Source organism: Vulpes vulpes, chromosome 6 (genome assembly GCF_048418805.1).
Source record: "Vulpes vulpes isolate BD-2025 chromosome 6, VulVul3, whole genome shotgun sequence".
NCBI classification, from domain to species: domain Eukaryota; kingdom Metazoa; phylum Chordata; class Mammalia; order Carnivora; family Canidae; genus Vulpes; species Vulpes vulpes.
The window spans coordinates 95,028,780-95,041,864 of record NC_132785.1 but is presented as its reverse complement, the minus strand read 5'-3'; the positions used below and the strand labels follow the sequence as shown (position 1 = coordinate 95,041,864).

The 13,085-nt window shown below is 35.6% G+C and overlaps 1 protein-coding gene across 5 annotated transcripts in view; it reads right to left on the bottom strand.

Annotated features, from left to right (window-relative positions):
* KIAA0586 (KIAA0586 ortholog) overlaps nt 1–13,085 on the bottom strand; it is a 109,454-nt gene that overhangs the window by 4,490 nt on the left and 91,879 nt on the right. The window lies entirely within an intron of this gene.

Genomic DNA, 13,085 nt, shown 5'->3' with positions numbered 1-13,085 from the left:
CAGACCCAAGAGTGAAGAGTCACACAAGGTAACAGATGGTTAAAAAAAAATAAAAGTCTAGTACAATTCGTCTAATTCATAACTAGTAGCACTGAGACAACTCACTGCTTTTTGCATTATACTAAGTACCTCCATTACCCAAAATTAAAAACAATATATTACTTTAAAAGGTGGTTAAGATAAATTCCATTCGTGTAATATGCAATGGTAAGGGTAGGTAGGAGAGGAACTGTAATGATGTTGCAGCTCAAGTTCCTTTATGATGGGCCAAGTCTAAGGTCCAAGTGAGATCTACTGTCCAGTCACTTGGGAACAGTCCCATCCAAACTGTCAGTGTGAGGCTTCTGGAACAAAGCAGAGTTGAGATCATCTATCTAGCCACTCAGCAAATATCAATTAAGCACCTACTATGTGCCAGGCACTGTTCCAGATTTTGAAGATATCAGCAGTGAGGAAAACAAAGGCTCTGATTCCACTGCTACCATATTCCAGCTTAGTATAGGGTAAATGACAAACAAGTAAGGAAAACAAACTTATGTCAGGAGGTGGTAAGTGCTTACAAAGAAAAATAGGTAAGGGGTAAGATAGTGAGTGATGAGAGATTTTAGGAAAGCTGTGTAACTTCTGCAAATCCTAGCTTTCTCATCCTTAAAATAAAGACGAGTACCTTCCTCAGGTTTTTTGAGGATTAAATGGGATAATGCATATGCAGTATGCTGTATAGATCTGGCACTACAGAAAGTACTCAAAACAGATTAGTCTTACTTTTAGGTAACTGGAAAGGAAGTATCCCAAGAGGCAGTGACCCTGAGAATGAGCTGCAAAAGACAGTCTGCCTTAGAGAGGGGTAAGAATGTTTTACTGAAATACACTAAGGAAAAAACCCCCACAGCTCTAGAAGGCCTCCAAATAGTTAAGCTATTTTAACTCAAGTAATTATGTTTCAGTTGATGAGTTAAGTCAATAAAATGAACCATTTTATCAAAAGGTGTTTGTAAATGTGGATCTGGGGAAGGCTTTTTTTAAAAAATATATTTTTTAAAGATTTTATTTATTTATTCATGAGAGATACACACAGAAAGAGAGAGGCAGAGACACAGGCAGAGGGAGAAGCAGGCTCCACGCAGGGAGCCTGACGTGGGACTCGATCAGGAGACTCCAGGATCACGCCCTGGGATGAAGGCGGCACTAAACCACAGAGCCACTTGGGCTGCCCTGGGGAAGCCTTTTAGAAGTGTTCATTTACTTTTTTGTGAACAGTCATTTCGAACTCTAAAAGAGAAGTTTTTAGACGGAATATTTTTAAAAGTCAGGCAAATGAGTGTTACCAGGCAAAAAGAGTAACCTTCATATCTAGTTACAGTCCTCACAGAGTCTAGGTTTTTTTTTTTTTAAAGAAAAAAGACATCATATCTTAATAAATCATCATTAAAGCAAACATCAATTTTCTGCCTATATTAAATGTAGTTTGATGCTTTTAAAGTTTGACTTTTTAAATTTCCAGTCATGTCATTACTCTATGATGTAATTGTTTCAACAGCTGTTTTCAGAGTTGTGTTTTTTTTTTTTTTTAAAAAGAGACTACTTGATTCCGTAGGTGTGCAGTACATCATTTAACTTGGTATACATTTAAGCTGGGATGCCCGAGTCAGACCATGTATTTGAAAGTTCCTAAGATATTTTAGTATCTGTTTTAGATGTTTCAAAATCTTTTTTTTTTGCTTTAAAAATATTTAAAATTCATAAAGAAATTTTATGTTTGATGTTGGATTTATAGTACTAAGGAACAGAAAACTTAAACTAATTTATTCTAAAGAATACAAGTAACAATATGGGATTTTTAACTTAGACCTTCCCTGAATATTGTTATTATATTTCTAAAAATATGCATAACTTTGTAAAAGTTTTTTAAATTTAGATAATGTATTTCTCATGAGCAGGTTTCAGATTCTGATTCTAATCCTCAAACACTTGGTAACTCACTATTCTATGTTATTTGCAAACCGAAAGGAATCCAAACAAAACATTCTCTCCTAAAACAACATGAGACAAGCAGAGCAAAGAAGAAAAAGTTTCCTCCATAGCTTCACAGAAGAGTACAGCATCTCAAACTCTTCATTCAGATTAAGTAACACATGAGGCACACGTGATATGTGTGAATTTGTGGCATTCTTCTATGAGTGGATGAACAGATAATTGAAAGACTTTAAATTGCTTGAATTTAAGTTTTTCTACATTAAAATAAAGATTGGTTTCTTATAAACTAAAAATTTAAAAATAAAGTTGAAAATGAAACAAATGTAATCATCTTGAATCCATGTACAAGAAGAATCTTAACTCAGGCCATACAGATGAATGGCCAGAGATCTGTGAATGCCCTGGAAAATTATGCAAATTATTTTCATCCAAGTACACTCTGGGAGGGAGACAGATGGTTATAGCTTTTGGTGCTCTAAAAGAGGTAAAAAAAAAAAAAAATAAAAGGGGTCAAATATTTAAGAATCACTGCCTTAAAGGATAGCCCAGCCATTACGTGCAAGTGAATCAGATTCTTTGAGCTGTTCTTCCAGCAGCAGTGGTGAAATACAGGAATTCCTGTCCTGTCAACTGTGGATGCCTTATTCTCTCCAAGGGTGATTTGGTAATTTGCACTTACCAAACTGCATTGTAATTATTTGTTTATGTGTCTGTCACTTGCTCTGAACAAGATATTCCTTAAGAGCATGGACTGGGACTTAGTGTCTTTGCTGCCTGACTACGACAGTAGGTACACAGTAAGTATCTGTGACCTTATCATCTCTATCATTATTTGCCTGAAGGTCTGTTCCTGTTAAATATGTGCTGCAGGAGGACAGTGACTTTGTCTGATTTACCTCTGCATTCTACAAAGTGTTAGCATAATGGTAAGCACACAGAGGGCCTTGAAATGATTGCTGAACCAAGCTGATTTGCTTCCACCTCGAGTCTGTGGTTTCTCACAGCTAACAGCCTGCTTAGTTAGATTCTAGCTGACCAGACCCTGTCTTTAAAATCAGCCCTGAGTTCCAGCAATGCAGTTGCTTCCCAGCTGTCTGTGAAAATGTTACAATATTTCAGCTGTATTTTATTGAGTTCTTGAAGCATTTTTCCTGTCCACCCTAGGCTCATCTACTCTTGCTTGAATTCCTTGGTTAAGCAGCTGCTAAACTATCCTGCTGTATTCAATTCTCCTCACATACTTAACCCAGCTCTGCAGATTTTGCAACATCATAGCTTCAGTGTTTGAGAATACTACAAGTTTTGATGAAGAAGGTGCCCAGTCATTTGATGTCAAGTACAGTACGCAATATTTTATTTACCTCTGCTCTCTAGATTAGTCACTATTAAATATTTCTTTCCTTTTCCATGTTTAAAGGGTGATTTAAAATTTTACTATAAAAAATACAATGTTACTATAGTCTCATTCCATAATGTTTTAGACATATAAATCCTACTGCATTTCTTAAGTTTACTATTGCTTCTGTTTTTAAAACAAGTTGACAAATGCTTATTTTGAAATGTGTAATTTAGGATAAAAATAAAGGAGTTCCTATAGGAAGAATAAATGTATTGGCACCTGTAAAAACAACTCCAATTCTTTTTCCTCTAAAAAGCAATAGTTAATGTGAAAGGTTTGTTTCTTCTTATGCCAGGTTCCAGCTGCTTCACTTTGTTTAAAACTGACTTCAAAGTTTAAACACTGTCCTGTCCCAACAAATAACCTCCCCCAGATGGAATTATCTTGAGTACTATCCTCAGTGCTCTGAATACCACACCTGCAGCCTTTTAATTCAACATTTTATAAACTTTCCAAAGGGAAATGAAACATTTTTCTCTGTTCCCTAACTTGTGCTTTTTGGAGGGTTTAGTGCATGGAGTTCTATTATCTGGGTAAGTTTATAGATATTTTAGAAGAATTTAAAAAGTATAATTAATATCTCTACTGTGGTGATTATTAAGAGAAATTATAAGAAAATGAAAAATCTAAGTAGCTGCAAGTTCAACATTTTTTTTTAAGTAGGCTCCATGCCTAAGGTAGGGCTCAAACTCACGACCCTAAGATCAAGAGTTGTGTGCTCTGCCGAATGAGCAAGCCAGGCACCCCTCAACAACTTTTATAGTAAAATCTCACCTGTACATACAGATGCAAGATACAGATCGAGTTCAATTTGTGTCTGATCTGATGAAGCTACATTGAAATTTTTTTTTCATAAGAAAATCAGTAAAGCCTAGAAATAACCATGATTCATTCCTATTCACTAAAAAGAACATAAACTATATGCACTCCCATAGTTAGGCTCATAAAACCAAGTATACTGGAAGCCTGATCTAATGGCCTTAATATAAAGGAGTTAAACAGCTGAATTTTAATGACTATCAATAGGAAAATACTTGACCCAATGGATTATTATCTTTATGAATCAAAAATTAAGGGAAGGGGGAAACAATCATTAGAAAATTTGCAATTTGTGTTAAATAAAAGAAACTCATGGACCATTTCTTCCAAGGTTAAACGTTTTTACAGATTTTCTTACTTAAGGATTTAATCATTACAGAAGTTTAGAACTTCACTTCACCCTAGGCCAGACTGGGGCATATTACCCAACACAATCTATGTGAAGCAACCAATAAAGTTGTCAGAACACAGAAGAGCATTACACTGTTAAACCAAAGCCACATTTTAATATTAAACTGAAACAGGCTGGGAAAACCTCTTTCTGGCTAGAGAATTATGAAGTAGAGAAAAGTTAAATAACTGAAGAGAGAAACCTATAGCCCATGTAGTTCTCCGGCTAACAGGATATGCTGGGCACCAAAGGCATATGCACATGTTAATGGCAGGCTGTCAATCTGTGCTCTGAAATGCAGGCAATCATAACTGTCAACATTCCTTGTTTCAAACAAATTTTTAGGGCAGAATGATTTGGAAAAAATGTGTAGGATGATAACATCAGTATTTTTTGTTTCTCTAAAATAAAAATCAGGCTTTTCTCAAGTTACCATTATTTCACACAAATTTCAGATGCATTTGGAAGAAGATATTTAAGTGACATGATTTTTAGCATTGCATCGTCATTTAACTGAGCAATAGGTTCTCACTGATGACAAACATTCATGTTAAGCTATTGTAATCACACTGTCAGAAACCTAAATATTAAACATGTTAAATAATTAAGTGTAATACAGGTTAATGAAGAAAAAAGCTTTAAAAATAGTTTCAGAATATAGTTTTATAAAGGTAAGATTAAGGGCAAATACAATGGGTGACGGGCACTGAGGGGGGCACTTGACGGGATGAGCACTGGGTGTTATTCTGTATGCTGGCAAACTGAACACCAATAAAAAATAAATTTATTATTTAAAAAAGGGCAAATACAACTTACTTATTATATATTGACAATCTGCAAGTAGACCAAAATATTTAACTTTGATATTGGTTTTTAAAAAAATCTTTAAATTCATTACAACTGCTTACTGTGTTACTATATGAGACACTGTGTTCACTTCCTGCCCTGTCTCTATGTTTGAGAGTAAGAGAGGGAAAGGTTTCTGCTTAGCTCTATTACAGCGACCTTTCTGATTCTACACAGCATCTATATATAAACACAACAGTATCAATCAGTACCATCTCAGAGGCCCCTTTCAGTGAAGAACGTTTTCTTTTCTTTTTTTTGTAGCAAGTAAAATTAAGTGACAGTCTGCTCTGAAGTGATTACTTCAAAGACCAGAATTTAAACTTACCTATTGTGTTATGGTAAGAAATAAGGAATGTCATCCCCTTTCATATTAAACAAAACTGGGTGGAAACTAAGAATAGAAAAAGAAAACCTACCTTAGGTCTAGCTAGTATTCAATAAAAAAAAAAAATTATGTGTCCATCATGATTTAAATGAGGTGTTGTGAAGGCCACAAAGAGTAAGACATTGTCTTAATTCTCTTTAATTATAAAGATAAAATTAACACAGAGCAGACTGACAGCAGTGAGCAGATCTTCCAATTAATGTGCCTGTTCCACTTCAAATATGAGGGTTTAAAGACTAATCATTAATTGAGTTCTCTTTTAACAGCATACCACTTCTAGCTGTTAAAGTTTCCATCCTGGAACTTGAATTCTTCTTCAATTCTTGGTAACTTCTCTTTGCCTCTTCCTGTTCTGTTGCCTCCTTTTTAAATTCTCTTTAAGAAGGTACTATATAGGGGATCCCTGGGTGGCGCAGCGGTTTAGCACCTGCCTTTGGCCCAGGGCACGATCCTGGAGACCCGGCCCAGGGCACGATCCTGGAGACCCGGGATCGAATCCCACATCAGGCTCCCAGTGCATGGAGCCTGCTTCTTCCTCTGCCTGTGTCTCTGCCTCTCTCTCTCTCTCTCTGTGACTATAATACATAAATAATAAATAAAAATTAAAAAAAAAAAAAGAAGGTACTATATATTACACCTGGCTGGCTTTGGAGAAAGGAGCTGCAAAACCTTTTTCTAAACCAGTGATTTTCAACAGAGGGTTGGAATAGGGAGAGGGAAAAGTCACAACCACTTTCGGGGCTTTTTCAAACTAACAAGGGCTCCCTTCCATTCTAATAGGCCCACACTCCAATGGGGGTATATCCCATAATGGGACTTGCTGCTATAATGAAACACTCTGCTAAATTCATAACAGTCTAGGGACACCTGGGTGGCTCAGTGGCTGAGCATCTGCCTTTGGCTCAGGGTGTGATCCTGGAGTCACAGAATCGAGTCTCATATCAGGCTTCCTGCACGGAGCCTGCTTCTCCCTCTGCCTATGTCTCTGCCTCTCTGTGTCTCTCATGAATAAATAAATAAAATCTTTAAAAACAAATAAATAGGGGATCCCTGGGTGGCTCAGCAGTGTAGCACCTGCTTTCGGCCCAGGGCTTGATCCTGGAGTCCCGGGATTGAGTCCTACGTCAGGCTCCCTGCATGGAGCCTGCTTCTCCCTCTGCCTGTGTCTTTGCCTCTCTCTCTCTCTGTCTCTCATGAATAAATAAATAAAATCTCTAAAAATAAATAAATAAATAAAATAAAAATAAAATAAAATAAAAATAAATAAATTCATAATAACCTAAATGTGAATTTTATACAAAATTACATTTTTGGAATAAAAAATGAGTATTTTTCTCTAATACTCAGATTTTTTTCCTTAATAAAAGTATTGAAGCTTTCAAAAACAATGGCTTTTAAAAAACACAACAGCTTATTTCTGCTTTATTAAAACAATGAATTTTAACTCAAAAAGTGACAACTATTTTATTAATCCAAACCGAAGCATACTTCAGTCTTATCTTTATATCCAACAAAGCTACATTAGTAGTAAAAAAAGCTAACTTGAAATAATATGATAAATCTGTTATTTTTAAGATGCGCCTTCAGTAAGCCATTTCATAGGCTGAAGTGATTTACTGCCATGCTAGATTTTCATAAAGGACAAGAAAATAGGGTGGTTGGCTGGCTCAGTGGGTAGAGGATGTGACTCTTGATCTCAGGGTTGTGAGTTCGAGTGCATGTTGGATGTAGAGATTATTCAAAAATAAAATCTAAAAACAAAAGGTTTCCCTCCATTATTCTTCCCTATTTTTCCCTAAGATGCCTAATTCAGTCCTTTATGTATGGTTGCTCAAGAAATATCCAGCTGACTGATGTTTCTGAAACCATTATATCAAATGTATACACTACTCTGTGATCTTTTATAAGTCATTTTCTGGATAATGCACACTTTTTTTCTATTCATTCTACACTATAGTATGTAAGGTAAGAAAAAGTTTCCAAGTAATTGACAGCCAGACACTAAAGTAGAGAGTCAGCTTTAAGCTAGTAGTTAAGAGCACAGATGTGGAAGCTAAACTGCCTGAACGCAAATCACAGTGCCAACAGAAATTAGCTGTAAGGCCTAGGAGAAATACCACCACTTGAGACGCCTGGGTGGCTCAGTGGTTGAGCATCTGCCTTCCGGCTCAGGACATGGTCCTGGGGTCCTGGGATGGAGTCCTGCATCAGGCTCCCTGTAGGGAGCCTACTTCTCCCTCTACCTATGCCTCTCTCTCTCTCTCTCTCTCTCTCTCTCTCTGTGTGTCTCTCATTAATCAATCAATCAATCAATCTTAAAAAAAAAAAAAACACTTTGTGGAGTATTACCATTTTGTGCTTCAATTTCCTCTTCTACCTCATGGGTTTCTTATGATCATTAACAGAGACAATATATGTAAATAAATTTTATTTTGTAGTTGTGATTATTTTCTAACTTTTCCCAACTTACAAAAAATCATACCTGTTATCACAGGAACAGGATATTCCTGTTTAAAAATATTTTAAATCTTTAAAAATATTTTTAGGCAGGGAGACCTTTTGCTGAAAAGAAAAAGTACTGCTCACATATTACAGTGGGAGAGCAATAAGGGATCTCAGAGATCAACTTATGCTTACTAATGAGGAAGTCAAGATTCAGAAAGGTTCACTGACAAATCAATGTCAATGATTTGTCAGTCAATAATAATATGTCAAATAATATGTCAATGACATATTATTAGTAAGGACTAAAGCCCATAGCAAACATTTCTTTCCCCACCTTCCAACTTTTTCAGACTCTTCTACTAGGATATGTCTTCAGATACTAAAACCGGTAAGAACTATCAGAAATTATATGTTCTATTTTTTAAAAAATTATCAAGGAAGGAAATACAGCATAATGTTTAAGAGTATAGCCTTTGCTTTCAGAATTGGACTACATTTGATTCCCAAAGCTCTGCCATGTACTATGTACATATCCTTGGCCAAGTATGAAACCTCTCTGAGCCTCAGGTTCCTCAGTTAGAAAATGAGAATATTATCTACCTAGTTGGGTTGATTATGGATCTTAGCATAAGTATATCACATATAGGAAATATACACAGATGACACCTATTACATGTTGTTGATGTTATTATAAAACTCTACCTAAACTGAGAGTCTTGATTTCTGTAATAATTTCTCCTAACAGTAAAAAGAAAAAAAAAAAAGTGCCACTATCTCAATATCAGAGTTGTTTATTGTCATTTATTCCTGTAATGAATAGCTAGCTCATAATCATACTTGTTGAGTGAGGAGGTTTACTGAAAGGGTGAGTATTATGCTCTGCAGGTGAGGAGTAAGTTGGCAACACAACCTATACCCTGGCCAACATGATTTAAAAACTGCTTATCAAGTTTGTTGCCTCTTAAATGTCCCCTTCCTACTGGTCAAAATGGAAGAAACAGCACTCATTGGTATTTAAGTCAAAGGATGAAAAGAAAAAATTTCCAAACATTTGATCTGTGAATTTATATAGAAATTAGGAGTGGGTAACATTGGCTAAAAATTGAGTCATAAATTACCTACGAATATAATTTATCTTTTTATCTTTACCACAAAGGACGAATGTATTAATTTTTATTTAATTTTTAAAGATATCACAAAATCAAAACAAGTGATCTGAGAATTGGAAATGAAATCCAAGGCTGAGAAAGCAGGGATACTGCTCAAAAAACTTTAAATGAGGGCACACAAGGTTACTGGGATTGTACCATTTGTACACTATGCTTCTTCCAAACACTCACTTCATTTTGATACTTTTTATTTTATTTTAAATGGTCAAAAACTTGTAGCTAAAAAACCCCCCAAAAAACAAAAAAAAAAAAACAAAGTCTTGTAACTGTATGGTGCCAATTTGAAAGAAGGCTATGTTGTAATATTTCAAAAAGTGGTATTTAAGAGGATAGCAACCTGGGCTTTACAATGTTTGTACTCTTATTGTAAACATTTTTTATATTGGACAGAAAGTTAATCTTTTCATTTTTAATACTATCTTTAGTAAGAATCACCTGTATAGCAATACTTAAATCTATAAATTGTTATATTATCATTTTAAACAAATTCTTTATGGATTACTTAAGAAAACTGCATAGTTCTATAGGGCTGTTAACTGCAAAACAATAATATAAATATGAAGTCTCCTAATACATATTTTAGGCCACAGAAGAAGAGTTTCTAAATGGGTGCCATCCAGATTATGAAACAAAAAAGCTAATAAGGTGAAATCTAAAACTAGTAACCTCGATCTTAAGATACCTCGATCTTTTACACCAATTTGAGTTCACTGGGAAAAAAAGGGCCATTATTACAGTAGTTAAAAATATATAAAAAGAAAAGAAATTAACACCTTTAAACAGGGATCCCTGAGTGGCGCAGCGGTTTGGCGCCTGCCTTTGGCCCAGGACGCGATCCTGGAGACTCGAGATCGAATCCCACGTCAGGCTCCCGGTGCATGGAGCCTGCTTCTCCCTCTGCCTGTGTCTCTGCCTCTCTCTCTCTCTCACTGTGTGCCTATCACAAATAAATAAAATTAAATTAAAAAAAAAAAAACCGAGCCTTTCTTTGAAAGGCTGTTTCTGTAAAAAAAAAAAAAAAACAACAACAACAACAACAAAAAACCACCTTTAAACAAATAATCTGGCCAGATTAGGTTACTTTTTAGGATATCTCGATCTTTTACACTAATTTGAGTTCACTGGGAAAAAAAGGAACCTTATAAAAGAAAAGAAATTAACACCTTTTAAACAAATAATCTGGCCAGATTAAATTACTTTTTGGCTGCATATCTAATAATAGAATTTTAGAAATAGTATCTTGGCAGCATAAAAGCTTATATTCAACTGCCAAGAAACTGATTGGTAATACAGAAAATAGATGACCCACCTATCCTGAACATAGACCATGCTTTATTCGCATAGTGTACACCTAATTATTAAAGTTCATTAAAAAACACTTAAGTACTTGAATGTATTGCTGTGGGGTGTTATGACAAAGAGTCCCTGCCTTTTTGGGGCAGGAATGTCTAGAGGAACATTCCAACATTAAAATTTGGTTGAGAACTGAGAGATTTGATGTTTTAGTAGACAACTTTATCTACAATGCACTTCCTGTTGGTTGAATAGCCTGTGACACAGCTACTAAAACACATTCCTCTCAGATAATTCTTTATAAAAGCATGCCATAACGGTTTGAAAACTAAAATAATCTTAAAAATTACACTAGGTTTGTCTCGTGAAAGGAGTCATATATTCTGTATGATTTCATTTATTTACAGTAAAAAATGCCCAAGAGAACTAATCTCAGAATAGTGGTGATCCTTGCGGGGTGGAGGTTGTTACAAAGGCAACATGAGGGTGACTGCAGGGTGCTGGCAATGTTTTGGGTGCTGGGTATGGGTTATAAAAGGGAGCTCAGTTTTTGAAAATTCTTTCAGTTCTATACTCTTGATATGGATACTTATATCTCTATGTATATTATACTTTCATAGAAAGTGGAAATTGAAAAAAAACAATAGATTAGTTTCAGCAATTGAAAGGTGATTCCTTTTCAGTTTTGAACTGTTTTCCAAGGATTGAGAGAGCCAACTAACTTTACTAACCTTTAACATCAAGTGAATAGTCACAGGCCATCCTGCTAACAACAAAGACAAATCCCTTTCTGTTTCTTTTCTTAAAATTTTGAAGTGCCAGAAAGCTGAAATTATTCAGAAGCAGAAGGTGAGTTTTTGTTGTTGTTGCTTTAGTTTGACTCCACAGGACTTACTACAGAGAGGGTACTTGATGCTCTGTGACAAGTAGCCACTAAATTTCTTTGAAATCACAAACTAGTATCATTTTACCTAATCTTGAAGGCATTTCTAAAATATTAATACAGTCTGTAAAAGTCATTTAGTTCTTTCTTTTTGGTGCCAAAAAGGTTTGCTGTTTCACTTTATGAAGCAATGACATCACAGCTACATTTAAACTCAACTCCTATTCAATAACTTCTACAACTTTAATTACACAAGGTCACAGACTGTTACAGAAGGTCACTACTATCATATTCTTATAAGTGACATTTGACGGCTAACAAAGCTGAAGGCAAAGTAACTCCCTAATAGTTATTACTAAGCAGTTTGAACTCAAATGCTTCTATAGATTACATACAGAAAATCCATTTTCCAAGATGGAAATCCTTCCTAACTATGAAAACTCTCAAATTACGGCCTGTGACTATCACTAAAAACTACACTGTATTATTTGTGTAGCTTTTATAGTGGGTTTTGCCATATCTAGCCATTCCTCACTAAATTTGGAAGCAAAAATTACATGTGACAGAGTGACCAGTTTACTTCCCTAAGCCAGCCCTGGTAACTTTTGAAAAAGAGTGAAAGAATGAAAAATGAGCTTTCAAATTCAGGAAGCCACTAGAAAAGAAGAACACTACCATTCCATATCCTAAAATTAGAGCTTTAAAGATTTTCTGTTGACTAGTAAGTTTTGGGTGTGAGGGGGTGGGAGGGGAGGGTGGACTTCTGCTCACTGTACACACGACACCAATGGGAATAAGGGCCAGTCCAAGTTCTCCGTTACCATTACTCTGGGTAATAGTTCCAAGCTGTGAGGCACAGCTGTATAGGCCCTGCCAGCAAGGCCATCGCAGCCGTGTGCTTTGATAGCGTGGGGCCCTGAAGTGTCAGGATATAGAGAAGGCAGCAGTTGTTGGCTGTGAAAACAGTCTGATACAAACCAGATGGGAACTTACTAGATGGGCAACACAAAGGAAAACAATTGGCTTATTCAACAAAGTCAGGCCCCTGCCCCAGAGAATTCACAGAAGACAATAACAGTCACCCAGAGTTGATGCAAACAAGAAACAGCCATGTGGTTACAGTTTAAAGAATTGTTTTTCCTCAGACTAAACAAAGTTTTGATTTCTAATTCTTGTATTCATTAATTGTAGTTTGGTGTAAGACTTTTCTGTCAGAACCACATATTTCATTTATATAATATATGTACTTTTGTGACACCAGGAGAAATATAGGGGGACATAGAAACTAATTTTGTGCTGTTTCCCATAAAGTGTCATGAGCATAGGCTTCGCTCTTTCAAGAAACTGGGAAACTTAGAAAATGATTGATCATACTGATGCAGTAATTAGAAAATACTCAACATAATATTTCCAGGACTTCCTAGGTCTGATCTGTTGTAATGTAGGCAGAATGACACAAAATGCAATAATCACAA